This window comes from Sus scrofa, chromosome 11 (genome assembly GCF_000003025.6).
Source record: "Sus scrofa isolate TJ Tabasco breed Duroc chromosome 11, Sscrofa11.1, whole genome shotgun sequence".
In the NCBI taxonomy this organism is placed as follows: domain Eukaryota; kingdom Metazoa; phylum Chordata; class Mammalia; order Artiodactyla; family Suidae; genus Sus; species Sus scrofa.
Window position 1 is genome coordinate 48,515,379 of NC_010453.5, and position 18,448 is coordinate 48,533,826.

Genomic DNA, 18,448 nt, shown 5'->3' on the forward strand with positions numbered 1-18,448 from the left:
TGGTAGAAAAATATGAATATCTATTTTTGGAACTATATGAGTTTTTTATACACAGAGAAGATATAAAATATGGATTTTAGTTCTTATTCGTGGAAAAGTCTAAAAACCTCAAAACACCAATTTTCTTATTTTGTAATAGGGATAATACTGTCAATGGAATAAAGTGGTTCTGAGGATCAAATATGAAAGCTTCTAGGAAGACAGTATGAAATATAATACACCACACAAATTTTGGCATTGGCAGGCTACTCTTGCCTAGAAGTCCAAGTTTAATTAGAAATTTTTAAACATGGTGTCAACTGATAAGTGTTCTTAAATAAAATTCATGTTTCACTCATGTTCACTCATGCTGCTAAGTTTCACATTTGGAATTTAAAAAACAAATCCATTAATTTCATGAAATGAGTTTAATAATTTATTTGATTTTGAAGTCAACCATAATCTATTTTTAAACATTTTTACTTTTAGAAATTAAAATTTCCTCTGAACTTGAGTAGATTACAACATATCAATTTACTCATTCTTTCATTTATGTCTCTAATAAACATTTATTGAGCACCTAATATATAACCTAGACTCTGTGAAAGTGCTGGGGATAAAAAACAAAAAGATGTTCTTTTTTTTTAAAAAAAAGAAATTCCCAACATAGTAGGGGATATTAGCAATTGTAATATACAATAGTACACAGTTGTATACAAAAATGTAAACCAGTAATTATGAATCACAGTAATTGGTATTAAGACTGTTTAAAAGATACAGTGAACAAATAAAAGCAAAAAGAAGATCCTTTATGTGAGTGAAGAATTACAGGTAATGTCATAGAGATTTCCTTTGAATTGGGTGTTAGGAGCTTAACTGTGCCCTCCCCAAATTCATATACTGAAGTCCTAAATCCCTTCAGAATGTGAAATTCTGTGAAGATAGGTTATTTGCAGAGGTGATTAAGTTAAAATGGGGTCATTAGGTTGGGCCCTAATCCACAATGACTGGTGTCTATATAAAGGGAACTGTGGACACAGACATGCACAGAAGGAGAATGCCATGTGAAAGTGAAGGCAGAAATTACATTCTACACACCAAGGACCACCACCGAGTGGCAGAGAACAGGTTCTTCCTCATAGTCCTCAGAAGGAAGGCTGACATCTTCATGTTGAACTTCTTGTTTCCAGAAACGTGAGAAATAAATTTCTGTTGTTTAAGGCACTCAGTGTGTGGTACTTTGTCATGGCAGCCCAAGCAAAATGATACGCCCCTTAAAATATATAAAAAGTCATCAGTATGATGAAGGAAGTATGGGGGGGGCGGTTTAATAATGAGGAAAGAGTCTGCACAAAGACAGGCTGATATGAAGAAGCAGGGTTGAAAGGTCAAAATGCAAGAAGTTCATCTTGGCAGAACATGGGATGTGAGAGAAATCCCATCAGGAGAAAACCTAAGAAAGACGGTCAGGGGTGATCCTGGAAAAGCACTGACTCCATGCTGTGGGGTTTGGATTTTATCCCAAAAACCAGTGAAGGCTTTTAAACAGAGGGAACATACAATAAAGTGCATGTTTTATAAAGACCTTGGGCTTTTTAGTTCTTTGAAGGATGGTCTGAAGGGATGAAACTAGAGCCCCAGAGGTCAGCCAGGAATTTACTGTGATAACATGAGAAATGACAGTTATTCGATAAAGCCAATAGAGTGGAGAGATGGGTAGATTTGGGAGATAGTAAGAGGTGATAAAAATTCAGTGAGCAGCTAGTTAGCTGAGAGACAGAGGATGGGCTGTGATTTTAGCAGTAGGAATGAGATGGATGAGACTATTTACAAAAGAAGTGCTGAACGCTATTCTTTCTCCCAGTGTCACAAAGGAAACCTACATGACCTTGACAACATGATGACTTGCCCTTGACTACTGATCTGGTAACTTTGGGCCCATTTGGGAGGGCATTCTATTTTATTGTGATTCTGGCAGCACTCGATGGGCACTGTTACCTCTTCAAGTGCCACAAATTATATACCAGCAATTCTAGTAAACCATTATATTTTTATTATATTTTATTGTACATATTTCAGACAGATGCATGTTCACTTTGATGGCAGACAAATGTTTGTGCATAAAAAATAATTTTATAAACTGTGTTCTATTTTTAGTGTAGAAGATAAAAATTCCCTTGGTAGCTAAATTGCAAAAAAAATTTGCTATAAAACATAATTTTTTTTTCCATAAAAGGGGATGCAAATCTACTCAAACTAATGGAAAACAATGTTATCCTAAACTATTCAAGCAACTTTTTTTTTTCCTTAAGTTTAAAAATGTACCACTCGTATGCTAAAAAGGAAAGAGGGGCCATCAGGCTATTTTAGAGAGAAGTTAAGAACTTTCTCTTTGCAGAAAATTACAGCGAATCCTAATGATGCTTTTTGATGTTTTTTGCTACTAGGGACAATAGCTTGACAAAACCACTGTCTTCTTTTTCCATTAAAATTGATTAGCCCCTAGAGTTTGCATTTCCATTTAGTAATTTGTCCAGACTCTGGTTATTACAGAGAGGATCTGTAACGAATTCCTCCCTTTACCTCTTTCTGTCATAAAAATTCCTTCTCTAAAGCACTCCAGGCTACTTCTCTAAGCCCCCTGCCCAGTGTTAGCCTGTGCTCTGTCCTTGCTTTGGCCTTGAGCAGAGCCTTTGTTCTCTGTTCAGGAGACCCCTGCTTACTGCTAGCCCCCTACCTTGTAGTTCTCTTCCTTTGCCAAGATTTTTCCTCAAGCTTCCTTCTGCAGTTGGTTCTAGCTTTGCTTGGATGTTATCTCCCTCAGGCCAAGACTTTGGGCAAGACTTTTCCAACTTTGGGCCAAGACCCCCCATTTTATAGGCTCCCTAACACCCTGTGAGTGGCTCTTTTTTACTAGAATTATGTAAATAGGGCCTCTCCCCTTGGGATATGAAATTCTTGAGGGCAGGTTGCTATATGGAACCTGATATAAACTGTATTTTGTGCATTGCACCAGCCCCTCGAGTCAACCTTTAGGTCAGCTAGTGACAAATCCTTTTAGTTTTCTTTCATCTGAGAATGTCTTTATCATCCTTTCATCCTAAAGGAGGGCTTTATATCTATCACTGAATGTAGAACTCATGGTTGATAATTCTTTACTTGTAGCTCTTGAAAAATATTGTGTGACATCACTATGTTCATCATGGACTCGGGTAATGTGTCACTTCTGTTTATTGCTTTAAAAGTTTCAGAAATATAATTATCATGTATGTGTCTTGGTATATGTTTCCCAACTTGGTAAATCTGTAGGTTTGTGTCTTTTGCCAAATTTGAGATATCTTCAGTCTTTTTTTCTTCAAATACCTTTTCATTCCCTCTATTCTCTCCTTACAGGGATTTCAACGATAAGAATGTTGGAACTTTTGTTACTATTTCAACAGGTTTCTGAGGATCTGTTTATTTTTTTCAGTCTATATTCTCTGTTGATCAGATTGGATAAGTTCTACTGTTCCAGCTTCAGATTCAGAGTCTATCTTATGGTGTCTCCACTTTAGTGTTAAGCCCATTTACTGAGTTTTCAAAACTGCCTGTTGTATTTTTCAGTTCTACAATCTGTTTTTTAACTTTTGTTTCATTTCTAAGACTTTATTTTTCTCATTTCAAAATAATTCATAATTATTTCTTAAAGCACTTTTACAATGGCTGCTTTAAAATCCTTGTGAGATAATTCCAACATCTTACTCATTTCAGCATCAGGCATATTGGCATCAGTTGATTGGCTTTTCTCATTCGGGTTGTGATTTCGCTGATTCTAGGTAGGATGATGGTTTTTTTCTATCACATCCTGAACATTTTGGATATTACGTTGAAGACCCTGGGCCCTGTTTAACTTATTTTAACAGGAAGACACACTGTATGGGCTTGACATGTAGGTCCCGGTCTATTTTGTAATTCCAATTCCAATCTAATTTTCAGAGAGTGTGTAGTAGTATGTTGGTGTGTTTGGTTCATTTCATGCCACTTGGCCACCTACTGATCACTTCTGATGCTACTTGAGGGATCTGAAGGAGCTTACCAAAGCCTGGCTACCTGGTCTCTCTAGATGGGTAAAGACATTCTTAGGCTCATGGCACAGAGTGCTTCCTGGACTAGGAACTTGTGATGGTGGGTTCCTCCCTGCCTACGGTTGGTACTGTCTTTAAGTGGGAAAAGGAGACTGTCAGAGCTGGCAGGGGCGGTGGGCACTTCCTGGGTACTTGGGGTGGTGGGATCCACCTTGTCCCTTGGATGCATGGTGTTTCTGGATGGAGAAGGTGAGTCATAGGACCAGTAGGGAAAGAGAGTGCTTTCCCTAGATGCGTATTATCAGCAAGACTTCCAACTGATCCCTTTTGCTGGGTCTGCTGAGTTTGCCTGGGGTTGTAAGAGGTACTCCCATTTGATGTAGTAGGAATAAGCTAATCCGGGATGCCCTTTCTTGTTAAGTTGGAAATCAAGAAACACTGGGTCTAGGGCACCTTCTCCTGCTGGGTGTGGGGTTGCGAGATGCCCTCCTGCTGTGCAATTCCTCCAGTCTTGGGCTCTCTAACCGCTTCCTCTTCCAACTTTCAAAGTTCTCCTTTGATTTTTCTATTGATTTATTTCCAGAGTGTATAGCTATACTTAGCTCAGAGGATAAGGGAGAGAGGAATTCTCCCATCTCATCATGATGGGAAGCTCTACACGTATACATTTACACTTGAAATCTGATGGCCAGGTTTGGTGGGCCCTGGCATATGTGCTCTCTTGTCCTAGACTATGTGCAGGACTGCTTCACAGTTATGTAAGGCTGAGTGGAGAGGGAGTAATCAAGCTTCCTGAATGTTAGGCACGGGTACTGTATGTTCAAATGTTATCATTTGCAACTGTGCCTTTCTGGATGATGTTTTATAGGATCCAGAAGTTTTCACTGGGACCTAGGAAAATGTTGCCATTTCAATGCAGTGCTTTCTGACTGTACTATATTTCTTCTGATTCCTTTAAGTCAGGATACTTTTGTTTTACCTGTGTAAGTAGTCAAAGCGTAGCAAGTGAAGAGTACTTGAGGATCTTAGAAACCATCCAACATCATTTGGTAGATACGAAAAATGGAGGCTCAAAGACTTTTATTGACTTTCTGAAAGTAACAGAACCAAACAGTCCGGGAGCCAGATTAAATCCCAGCTTTTATGACTTCTACTCAGTGCTTTTCTTCATTTCACCATGGGAATAAATGATAATAATGATTTAATGCATTTTCAATAGCAAATGTATTATTCCTCTTCTTCACAGTTTTTCCCTCTACACATTTAATTTGCCCGCATAGTTAGTTCTCTTCGGTCCTATAAAAAATACATCCATTCTCTCATTTATGAGCCAAGCACACAGAAGAAGAGAAAAATTTTAAATGATGCTAGTATCTATTCATTTAGCAGCTTTTGTGAAATGTTTTCTATAGGCTAGCATTTCAGATAGTTGTGGAAGTACTGCAGAAACTAATGCTAAATAAGAGATAACTTCCTAACTGCCATCCCTCACCTCACGTAGTTTCCAGTCTAATGAGAGATAAACATGCATCAACTCACTATAATATAAAATACTGTAAGGTAACTGGTTAAAAAAGGATATAAATCAAGTGTTGTCAAAAGGAATTGGAAATAATGGTAAAATCTAACTAGGTATATTAGGAAAGCAACCTAGGAGATGTCTTCAAGGTTGAATAAGATTTAAATCACTGGAGTAGAGCAAAGGCACTCTAGACTAAGAAAAGGGGATGGAATGATAATGGAAGCAAGGAAACCTTTTCCCAGCTATTTTCTAAGTGTCAGAACATGGAGCCTCACTCTGGTTCCAGACCCAGTAAGTCCAAACCCAAGTTGATCATCCTCTTTTCAATAACCCTTAGATGTATTTCTTTTCCCTTAATAATATGCACAGACTCCTGGTCTAAAAACTTTGCAGCCTGTCTGAATGCAATTCACACCTCTCTGTCTTGCTTCCAGTTCAAGTGGTCACCAAACCTTGCAGGTCGCCACATCCCTCCGAAGTGTCTGCCTAATAGCATGACTCCTTCCCCTTTCTCCAGTCCTAGTCTTGGTCCTTGTTACTGTTCATACAAGATAATGTACATATTGCCCAACAGTTTCTCTACCTCAGATCTCTCACTTTTCTATACCTTCTACCTGATACCTTCTATCAGATTTATTTTTGGAAGCAGATGATATTATGTTATTTTCCACACCAAAACCCTTTTTTATTCAACAATCATGTTTTACATACTATTTGCAAGACACTGTGTATTAACTGTCTGCTTAGTAAGATCCAAATAATTGGGCTAGCCTGTGTCATCTGACCCCAGACTATCCTCTAAATTCCATCTCTTACACCTTCTCTTGGACTTTGTTCCCTTGGTTCTCACTTCCTGTAATTTCCAAGTATTTCTACCTACAAGCACATTCATATCTTCTCATCCAAAAACAACCTCCACACAAATACACAGTTCCCAAGACTTACCACTACCTTACTTCTGGAACAATTAGTCTTGATTATATTTTCTCCATACATGATCCCAGCTTTTCAAACCCCTTAGCCCAGTGTAGATTTTTCAGCAGCAATGTGACATAAATCAATTTGCATTTTATGGGACATATAGGCATATTCTGAGGAGCACAATGAAGAGAATAAGAAGGAATGCAGAGTGTTTTAAGTAACCATTGTAATAGACAATTCTATCTCCAGGCAAGAGATGATGGTGGCATGAATTTGGGGTGTAGCCGTGGGGACAGAGGAAGTGGATGGATTCAACGGATTTGTAGAAGATACAATCCAAATTATTTGGTAACAGAGTAGATATTAAACAAAAGTAAAGAACAGAGTTACCTCCAACAGTTCAGCACAAGTGATTCACTGGAAAGTAGTGTCCATTGCTAAGTTATAGAACCCTAAGGAATGAGCAGGTTCCACCCTAGATATTACATATCAAGTTATGGTGCATGTGAGACATCTCAAGGGGGACTGTTGCTAATGAAATATGTAGCATGTGGATCTCAAACTTGTGGTTGGTTGCAAAAATGGCCACAAATTACGGCTACCCAACCATGTTCTTTGGTAGCACTCATTCACACTGACTTTAGGCACTGATCTGACCAATGGGATATTGGCAAGTAAGATGCCAACAGAGGTTTGAAAAACACATGTGCATTGAGGCTGGCCCTCCGCCTCCTTTTAGGAACTTTGTTTGCCATATGATGAAGCCCAAGAAAACCTGATAAGGAACCACTGATCCAGTCTTTGCCATTGCCCTGGCACACAGCCTGTCAGATCTAAGAATGAAGCAAGCCTAGTTCACCCAGCCCCATCAAGCCGCCTCCTGACAAAAGATACAAGCCCAGCAGAATCAGCTCAACTGACTGAGATAAAAACCATCACCCAGAAGGCTGTAGAATCCTAAGCTGAATAAATAGAAATTATTTTAAGCCAGAATATTTTGTGTATTATCCTCCCAGAAGGTTAAAGTTATAATAATAACAGTAGCTAAGCAATAAGATCATTTTGTGTCAGTATGGTGCTAAATACTTTACATAGGTAAATCAAACAACATAAATAGAACTTTTACATAAGTATGAGTTTAATGTTAAAATATAAAAATGAAAATTTAACTTACAAGTTTAAAGATGCTAACATTTAGAAAAGAGTTAAAATTTGCTCAAATCTACTCAGTGGCAGAACTAGAAGAAACCTAAGGACATTTAAGCTACAAACTTTCTAAGCCTACAAGTTACTGAATTCCAGGAGTGCATAGTTTTTGGGTTTACTGAATACTCTAAAACTATCAGTTGATAGTAAAGTATACTTTAGTTCACATCATTTTCGACGTTGGTTATTTCTGTTAAGTTTTTGTCAAGATATATTTTTACCTTGGTCTCCTTCAAAATGCTAATTCCCTGCTTTATGCATGCTTCAAGGGCAGTAGAAAAAAATTTATAGCTCTTCACATAAAATTATAGATGTGAAATGTTCCACAAATAGCAATAATTCACCATATCATTGGACATTTTTTTCCTGAAACATCATATTCAGAGAATTTTAAGTTACCAAAGCAACAGGTTCTTCTAATAAAGGGAATTATTTCATAATCATCTTCTAAAAGCATGTTTTTAAAGCAACATAAGTAAACCTGAACTTATAAAATGAAGGCAATAATGCTTATGCAATGCTATGCCTTTAACTGCATGGCCTTGTGTGTATAATTCTTGGCCATCACTCTTTTTTCTGCATTTCTCACCTAAGGTCTATATAGATGCTCTAGTTAGAGTATGTCATAAGCTAAGATAATTAAAAGATGAACTAAGGCACAGCTGGTCATGACGCCACTCTGTATGGTAGCTAAGATGTCACTAGAGATTTAACACAGGGAAGTGTGAGTGTCCTGTTGCTGCTGTAACAAATTACCAAAATGTAGGGCTCATCACAACACAGATTTATATCTTACAGTTCTGGAGGTCAAAAGTCCAATATAGATCTTGCTAGGAGTCACAGTCAGCTTGGGCTGCCGTAACAAAATATCAGACTCTGGGACCCAAACAACAGAAATGTGTTTTCCCACAGCTCCAGAGGCTGGAAAGCTCAAGATCAAGGTTCTAGCTAATTTGATTTCTGGTGAGAGCTCTCTCCTTAACTTTCAGTTGGCCGCCTTCTGCTGTACCCTTACATGGTCTGGAGAGACAGAGCATGCTGATATCCCTTCTTCTTCTTATAAGGGTGCAAGTGCTGTGGCCCCACCTTTATGACCTCATTTAACCTTTATCATCTCCTGACAGACCCTTTCGCCCCCAAAACAGTCACACGCTGTAAGGCAGAGCTACAACATGTATTTAGGGGTGACACAAACATTGTGTTGATGACACAAAGCTGACACAAAGGTGTCAGCAGGACTGTACTCCTTTCTTCAGACTCAAGAGGAGAATCATTTCCTTCCCTTTTCCAGCTTCTAGAAGCTGCTGACATTCACTGGGTCCCAACTTCCCGCTACCTTTCTTCTTAAGTCAGTGCGTTGGTTTCCTAGGGCTGCCATAACAAAGTGCCACAAAATGAGTGTCTTAAAATATCAGAAGTGTATTGTCTTAAGATTGTGGAAGCTAGGAGTTTGAAGTCAAGGTGTTGGCAGAGTTGATTCATTCTGAGTGTTGTGAGAGGGAATCAATTCCATGCCTCTCTCCTGGCTTCTGACAGTTTGTTGGCAATTTTTGGCATTTCTTGGCTTGCATGTGCATCATTCCCTCTTCCACCTTCACATGAGATTATTCCTTCCACCTTCACATGAGATTATTCCTTCCACCTTCACATGAGATTATTCCTTCCACCTTCACATGAGATTATTCCTTCCACCTTCACATGAGATTATTCCTTCCACCTTCACATGAGATTATTCCTATGTGTCTTCACATAGGATTTTCATCTGCGCTTGCCTCTCTGTGTCCCAATTTTCTTTTTTATAAAGACATCAGTGATACTGGATTAAAGTCCACCCTAATGACCTCATTTTAACTTGATTACATTTTTAAAAACTCTGTTTCTGAATAAGATCATATTCTGAGGTACTAGGGGTTAAGAATTTTCTACATATTTTAGTGGGAGACACAGTTCAACCTTAGTGACCAGCAAAAGCCAGTAAAGTGCACCTCACCTTGCATCATATTAATCTTCTCTCTTCTTCTGCCTCTGTCTCTTTTAAGGATCCTCATGATTACACCTGGCCCACACAGATAGGCCATGCAACATGACACATTACAAGTTCCAGGACTTAGGATGCAGATGTCTTAGGAAGGCCATTTTTCTGCCTAAGGGAGAAATGGTTATTTATTAAAACTCTCAGAAAGAGTCCTGAATGTGGCTTGAAGGAAGAGTTAGAAAATTTACTGATGTTTAGGGGGATATGATTCTGCAGGAGACATGGTTGCTAAACTCCCTTCCAAGGAGAAGGGTTTTTGAGTTTTTGCAAAAGCTAAGCCAGCATTAAAGTGCTGTGGATAGAGGAGAAGTTGAGCATTTCCATCAGCAACCTTTCATGAAGCATCCTCCAATCACGCATAGGGCATCAACTTCTCAGCTAAATAAATGCTCAACAGATACTAAGATTTGGTTTCCAAGTCAATCAACTATTTTGTGCATAAGTGTGCACTAGAATGATAAAAGTTCAATTTCAAGTAACAAGTTTTGATTATAGGATATAACCCTGGAAGAAACAGATGAAGTCCCTTCTCATCCCTGAAAATACACCCCCACACAGTTTATTGCTGCTCCACTGGTGAAACAAAGAAGAAAGAGAATAGGCCTCTTTATACTGCATTTACTTAAGACCTATTCCATTTCCTAAGTCAGGTGAATTTTTAGAATTCTGTTAGGATTTTCTCCATACTCAAGCCTATCCTCGTTTTCACTGAATATTCAGATTTTGCTTCATGGCTTTCCAAAAATTCAGACAATTCATATTTGTTTTATTTTATCATACATTTACTGAGACCTCTTCCATTCAATGTGTGAATTTATTTAGGAATGCATCTATTCTAACTCCCTGGACCCCAAGACTGAACTGAGTATCCCATTTGGTGCATCTGTCAAAAAAGAAGGATTATATTAAAGTAGTCTGAATTCCTTCCAAAATCTTCTCTAGGGTCATAGTCAGTTCCCACAGACAGCAATTTTCTATGGAAGTATAAAACAAAGAGAAGGGATAAAACAGTGAATAAGACAAAGCAAGTAATTGAAAAAATAAAGAGAAAAGAATGAAAGAATGATGGGGATAAGAGAACTAAAAAAAATCTTTGGAGGCTAAAAAATTAAGAGATAATATTCAACAGGAAAAGACTGAGAATCCTAAGGAAATAGAGACAAGACACCGAACAGAGGTGTACAGGAAGCACTAAGTAATTGCAGAGAAAGGGAATTCTTGATAAAGAGGAATGGAAATAATGAGAGAGGGGAGAAGGTATAACCTGGAGGCTGAGATATTTTTATTATTCCACGGAGTACATTTTCTTTCAATATAAAGGGGAGACAAAAGAGAATGTGTGATTAATCTATGGTAAAAGCGAAGACATGATGGCAGCCAGAGGGCCAGATTTCTCAGGCCACTTGGAGGATGCTACACTCTGACTTTGAACTTTGGCTGGAATTCATTTTTCCTAAGGTTAATGCAAGAATGACAAATCTCTGGGTGCTTTGCCATGGCCCCAGAGTCATCAATCACCCATGGACTCTGTGCAGGTGAGTTTTATAAATGATTCTCCAGGCATAGGAAATCATGGGCTGTAGGAGAAGGAAAGTGGGATTTCAGCCTGCCTGGGTTATCTGGGGCAGTTTCCCCCTATGAAGTTGTTGTCTTAGGTCTGTAGGGCTGTCCCCATGGAGGCGCTGCCTATGTATCCCTCACAAGTTTGTAAGGTGGCTGGATCCTTAGGTGACTTCCAAAACATTACCAGAGAAATCTGGGAGAATTCACAAATTAAATATTTCCACACTGTAAAAAGATTTATAGAGGGAACTATATTCAATATCCTGAAATAAACTATAATGTTAGAGAATATGAAAAAGAATGTATATTAGTAAAATCACTATGGAAAACAGTATGGAGGTTCCTCAGAAAACTAAATACAGAACTACCATATGATCCAGCAATCCCACTCCTGGGCATAGATCCAGATAAAACTATAATTCAAAAAGATACATGCATGGCATGTTCACAACAGCACTATTCACAATAGTCAGGACATGGAAACAACCTAAATGTCCATCGACAGATGAATGGTACATAGACACAATGGAATATTACTCAGCCATAAAAAGAACAAAATAATGCCATTCACAGCAATATGGATGCAACTGGATAGTCTCATACTAAGTGAAATAAATCAGAAAGAGAAGGACAAATATCATATGATATTACTTACATATGGAATCTAAAATATGGCACAATGAACCTATCTACAAAATAAAAACAAACTCACAGACATAGAGAACAGAGTTGTGATTGCCAAGGGGGAGTGGGGAGGGACTGGGAGTTTGGAGTTAAGATGTAAACTATTACATTTAGAATGGATAAGCAATGAAGTCCTACTCTACAGAACAGGGAAATTTATCCAATCTCCTGGTGTAGACCATGATGGAAATAATATAAAAAAATGTATATATATGTATGACTGAGTCACTTGGCTGTATAGCAGAAATTGGCACAACATTGTAAAGCAACTATACTTTAATAAAAAATTTTTAAAAGAATGTATATACATGTATGATTGAGCCACTTTGCTGTACAGCAGAAAGTGATACAATATTGTATTTTCATTTGTTTTTGGCCGTACCGGTGGTACATGGAAGTTCCTTAGGCCAGGGATCGAACCCATGCCACAGCAGTGACAATGCCCAATCTGTAACCCACTGAGCCACTCCAGAACTCAAAAACATTGTAAATCAAGTACAGTTCAATTAAAAAATTGATGACATGTAGGAGCCAGCCTATAAAAAGGAAAAAGAGAAACCTAACCTCTGAATCTGTGACTCTTGAACCAAAGGTCCAAGAATCTTTCATCTTTCATCTAAATTTGCTCTTCCTCCTGTAGACCTTAATTCCATGAAGATACACTCCATGTGTGTATATATGCAAGGGAAGGGTGGTCTGCATTACAAAATCTCCTTGCTTTCTTAGGACGTGTGTGTGTGTGTGTGTGTGTGTGTGTTTTCAAGAAATCATCTAGGATCCAGGGTAGTTTGCTGAGTTTCTTTTGATTTACTTACTACTAGGAAAGGAAGTCTCGATTGTAAGCTACATGCATTTCCTTTTTTTGGTTTTTGTTTTTATCTTTTTTAGGGCCACACCCAGGGCACATGGAAATTTCCAAGCTAGGAGTCAAATTGGAGCTGCAGTTGCCAGCCTATGCAACAGCCACAGCAATGCTAGATCCCAGCTGCATCTGCGACCTACGCTGCAGCTTGCAACAATGCTGGATCCTCAGCCCACTGAGCAAGGCCATGGATCAAACCCATGTCCTCATGGAGATTAGTCAGATTCTTAACTTACTGAGCCACAAGGGGAACTCTGAGAAGTTGTTTTAATTCTTTTTTTGTTTTGTTTTGTTTGTTTTGTTTTTGTTTTTGTTTCTTAGGGCCATACCTGTGGCCATTCCCGGCAAGAGGTCAGATCCAAGCTACGGCTGCCAGCCTACACTACAGCCACAGCAACATGGGATCCAAGCCGCATCTGTGACCTATATCACAGCTCATGGCAGTGCTGGATCCCCAACCCACTGAGCAAGGCCAGGGATTGAACCCATATCCTCATGGATACTAGTCAGATTTGTTTCGTCTGTGCCACAATGAGAACTCCCACATGTATTTCCAAGGTTCTAGCCTTTCCAAATAAGTATCTTATTAAAATGTATAAGTAGGGAGTTGCCACCATGGCTCAGTGGTAACAAACCCGACTAGTATCCATGAGGATGAGGGTTCAGTCCTGGCCTGGTTCAGTGGGTTAAGGATCCGGTGTTGCCATGAGCTGTGCTGTAGGCTGCAAATGTGGCTCAGATCCGCATTGCTGTGGCTGTGGCATAGGCCAGCAGCTACAGCTCCGATTTGACCTCTAGCCTGGGAACCTCCATATGCCACAGGTGTGGCTCTAAAGAGACAAAAAGACAAAAAAAAAAAAAAAAAAAAAAGAGTATAAGTAAAGAAGTGCTTTGCTTTTCTGGATACTAAGATTGGTGTAAAATAAAGTATGGAAGTGCTCTTCCAAGCACTCCAGGATCCTCTAGCATAAAACTTTTTTAGCACAAAATTAAAGATAAACGAACTGGTGAACAATGGGTAGTCTTCTCAAATGAGTCAAGTTGCACATTTACTCACATTATACAAATATTGTCATTTTTGTTATAGTTGTTATTAGTAGGAGTTGTTTTGGTATTTAGGTCCCTTCAGGAGCATCAGAAAAATGCAAAAGCTGAAGAATTCAAAACCTTACAGAGCAATTTAAATTCTGTTTTAGGACAAGGCACTATGCCCACAACTGAGAGTCAAAGCATCAAATTATTTGGATATAAGCCAGCACAAAAAATGAAGTTTGAAATTCACAGCTGGGAGTCTTTACAGAAAGCCTTCTTTAAATGTTGGGTCATCGGGGAGAAAGTTCAGAGAAAACAAAGGTGGTGAGAGGGTGAGTGGAGAAGAGAACTAAAACGAGTGCCATGAGATCCAAGAGTTGCAATGTCTCTACTTCATTATGAGTATGGGAAAAGAGAAATAATGAAAACCTCCAACACCGCCTGTCTTAATCTCATTATTTAAAATAATTACTTGCAATATGCCTTTTATTAGATTATAAACAAACTGGTTTTGACAATTACCTCAAATCCATCTGTGTTTTCTTTTCCTTAATGGAATGTCTCACCCATTATAAAAGTGATACTACAAACAGACACATCTTTGTTGAGATAAATATTAAAAACTGAAACTGTAAGAAGAGCTCCCAAATGCTTCTTTTATTATTTATTTATTTGATGAATCTGAAACTCTGTGGTGAGAAGAGCAAAAGATAAAACTGAGCTCTGGAACTCAGAATATTTTCAGATACCTTGAAACATTCCACATAATTTTGAGACTGAGCATATTTTTCTTTAGTGTTATTTTAAAAAATAGATTTTATTTGAGCAGCTTTAGTTTTATTGAGCAGAAAGTACAAAGAGTTCTCATATACTCTCTTCTCCCAGTTTTTCTATTATTAACATCTTGTATTAGTAGAATACATGTGTTACAATTGATGAGGCAGTATTGATATATTAATATAATAAAGTAAAACCTATAGTTTATAGTTGGGTTCACTCTTTGTGTTTTGTTATTTTTATTACAAAAAAATATATAGCAAGAGTGAAGCCAAGATACTACCAATGAGTCTCTGGTTTGTGGAGCAAGGCAACTGCAGTGAAGCCAGTCATGAGCCCAAAAGAGAATGGTTCATGTGACAGGATGTGAGGGAGTGACTGGGGGTACAGGCAGACAGGAGGAATTGGGGGGTGCGGGGGCTGGTTAAGCCATTGAGCTCACTATGGAATCCATACAGCCTGCTGTCAACTACTTACTTTATATCTAGATGTAGGAGGCCCAGAACCCATGGTGTGCCGTCCATTAGATATAATCCAACCCAAGATTTATATCATATCTTTTAACTCTCTGCTTTATTGAGATACAATGAACATATTGTGTAAGTTCAAGATATACAGTGTGATGTCCCGATATTAGGATATATTGCACCACAATAAGGTCAGCTAGCACATCTGATTCAGTACTTGTATCTTGGTCACATACCCTCTGAGTTCCTCTCTGTTTGCTTGAAGGGAGTCTGTGTGGGAGATTATCAGACTCTGGTGAATATTTTCAACACTGCCAGTGAGGCAATATCCACAGTATACAAGAGAAAGGAGGCCCTACATTTAAGATTGAGCTTTTCAACAACAAAAATGTTATTTAAAAGAAGACATCCAGTTTGTTTATTAAAGAGGTTTATTCAGCTACTAAACACTTGGATGCCGAAATGCGCTGCCCCTTCTCTATAAGTAACATTTTTACTAGAAAAATTGTTACCATTATTATCTAACTTTGGGCACTGTAAGTGTAGGGGATACAGGGAAGAGGATAGGAATAAACCCTGTGTTACTTTGTTCATTTTGTGCCAAAATTTAAAGATATTTCTTTAGTTCTGCTCATTATTCTCATGAGATGAACTGTGCCCTCTCCTTTTCAAAAACATTTTTTATATATTTCAATAATTAAAACAAATTTGGATCAAATATGTTAGAGGAAAGATTACATTTTTCTTTTCTTTGTGTACAATGTTACAAAATTATTGCCATTTAAGAGATAATTAAAGTACCTGCAGCCATAATATATAGGAAAAAAAAGTGTTTTAGAGATGTCACGCTGTTATGTCATGAAAATGTTTTCTGACTTCTATGATATTTTCTAGACCTAAAAAATTTATAACGACAAATTCAGCTCTACAAACAGAACTGTGCTGAAAAATTGATGATCAGCTAAATGCTATCTTGATGACACTTGATGGAAGAACAGATTTGCTTTCAGTCTTGTCATTAACTTGCTCCATTCTGTATTTTAAAGAACTATTCAAAAGTGAACTCAACTGTTCAAACAAAAGAGGCTTTCTGTGACAACCAAAGCTCTTTGTTCATACATTCTCTTTCCATTGACCCTACTTTCCCTGCACTTGTTAAATTCTTCTCTTTAAAATTGATTAATTTTGAAACCTTGTTAAGTATTAGTCTTCTCAGGCCCTGCAAGAATGCTTGGTAGCTTCAAGCAGTGTGACTATCCAGATCAAAACCCAAGATTTCCAGGAGGAAATTTTATAATGGCAGATTTGGGATCATAACATGCATGGGCATTGAATGTTTTTACTTAGAAGCCATTTAGCTAAATACAGTTTAAGATTTTGAAAAAATAACAGGAAAACATTTCATACAATTCTAATTAGAATAGTAAGTGTACAAGAATAGCTACCTAACTGGTAAGGAAGAAAATGAACTTTTGGAGAATCTGATTTAAATGTTTTTGAAGTTCAGAAAAAGAAAAATCAAGCATTTTTTGATGTATTCCTCACAGCAAGTACCATTTTTTCTTTTCATTTCTTTTTAGGGTTGCACCCTGGCATATGGAAGTTCCCAGGCTAGGGATCAAATCAGAGCTGCATCTGCCAGCCTGCACCACAGCCATAGTAACAATGGATCCGAGCCTCATCTGTGACCTACACCACAGCTCTTGGCAATGCTGGATCCTTAACCCACTGAGTGGGGCCAGGGATCAAACCCACATCCTCATGGATACTAGTCAGGCTCATTACTGCTGAGCCACAACAGGAAGTCCTGGTACCATCTTTTCTTAAGTTATGGATTGCATTCTTATTTTCTTATTTATTGGCCATGAGGTTGCTTCTGACTTTAAGATATTGTATAGTAGTTGAACCCATCTAGAGCCAAAAATTTCACATTTAATCCTACTTCTCCCATGGGGCCTCCCACAGGGCCAAATCATCTAGTTGTTCCAGGTCTCATTATCTTCAACTTAAATGTATGGAGACTCTACTAGGTGATATGTAAGGATCTCTTCCCATTCTTGTTACATGATTTTGATAAGAAGCATCTCGTACAGACTAACTTGGACAAAAGTTATTGTATGAAAGTGGAAATTGAAAAGAATGAAAGTAAAGACAAAGGAAATAAGAGAATAAAATAATGTGATTATATATTTAGAAAGGATTTTATAAAATCATGAACTACTGCTTTAACGACCTTAGAAGAAAAAAGATAGAGATTTATATATGGCTATTACAGCTTTTCCTCCTATATGTTTCTGTAAAACTATATATTTACTGATATCATTGAATTTATTAACATTATACATTTTAATTTGCTTCATTTACTCATTTCCTCTCTATCTAAGCTTCTGGGGGTGGAGGAAAAACACTGTCATGTTCATCATTGATTCTCTAACCCTTAGCCCTATGCTGGATACACAGCAAGGACTCTAAATATTTGTTGAATGCAGTAACTTCCTTATTTTCTATATTAATATCACAGAAACTTCATTTTATCTTTAAATTTTGCAACAGGAATCTCTCAACCGAGTACCTGAGTTTATGATTTATACAATCAGTAAGAGTGACTTACAGTGGCCTGTAGGTCAAATATGACCTACGATCTGTTTTCTTAAATAACGTTTCATTGGCACAGAGTAACATTCATTTGTCTGCATGTTGTCCATGGCTGTTTTTGCCTTAAAATGGCAAAGTTGAGTAGATGAGACAAAGCCTGGGTAGTTTGCCAAGCCAAAATTATTTAATCTCAGGGCTTTTATAAAAAAAGGTTGCTGACCTGACCCTTGATTTAGAATTGTAAGCAAATCATGACTAATTAAAACAAGATGACCTAAATCAACAGGAAAAGACTGATGCAACACTATTATTCTTTGAACTTAGTTTTATAAAAATCACAATGTTGTAATCTTTTTTTTTTTTTTGCAGTTAATAGACAGGTTTCTTTTTCATCATTTACAATTCAAAACTTTAGCGTTTTTTTCTCTGTGTTTGAAATTTTATGTTAAAAAGCACATTGCATTAATCTGGACTCTGAAAACCTATATCTCCCACATGAGTGATACCTTTCATTCATCATTTAAAAAAATTTATTCTCCTCTCTGGCTTCAGCGAATTGGCTGCCTGACATCTGGCTTGCACCCCAGGTTGCCCAGCAAGCTTTTTCAATGCCAGCAGCATCACACCCAGTTTCTTACTATTTCTTCTACAATGATGTCATATTTCATGATTAATAAGGACAAACAAGAAATGACAGAAAATTGGCATAACATCTGGGCTACAGAGGAAAAATAATGTTGA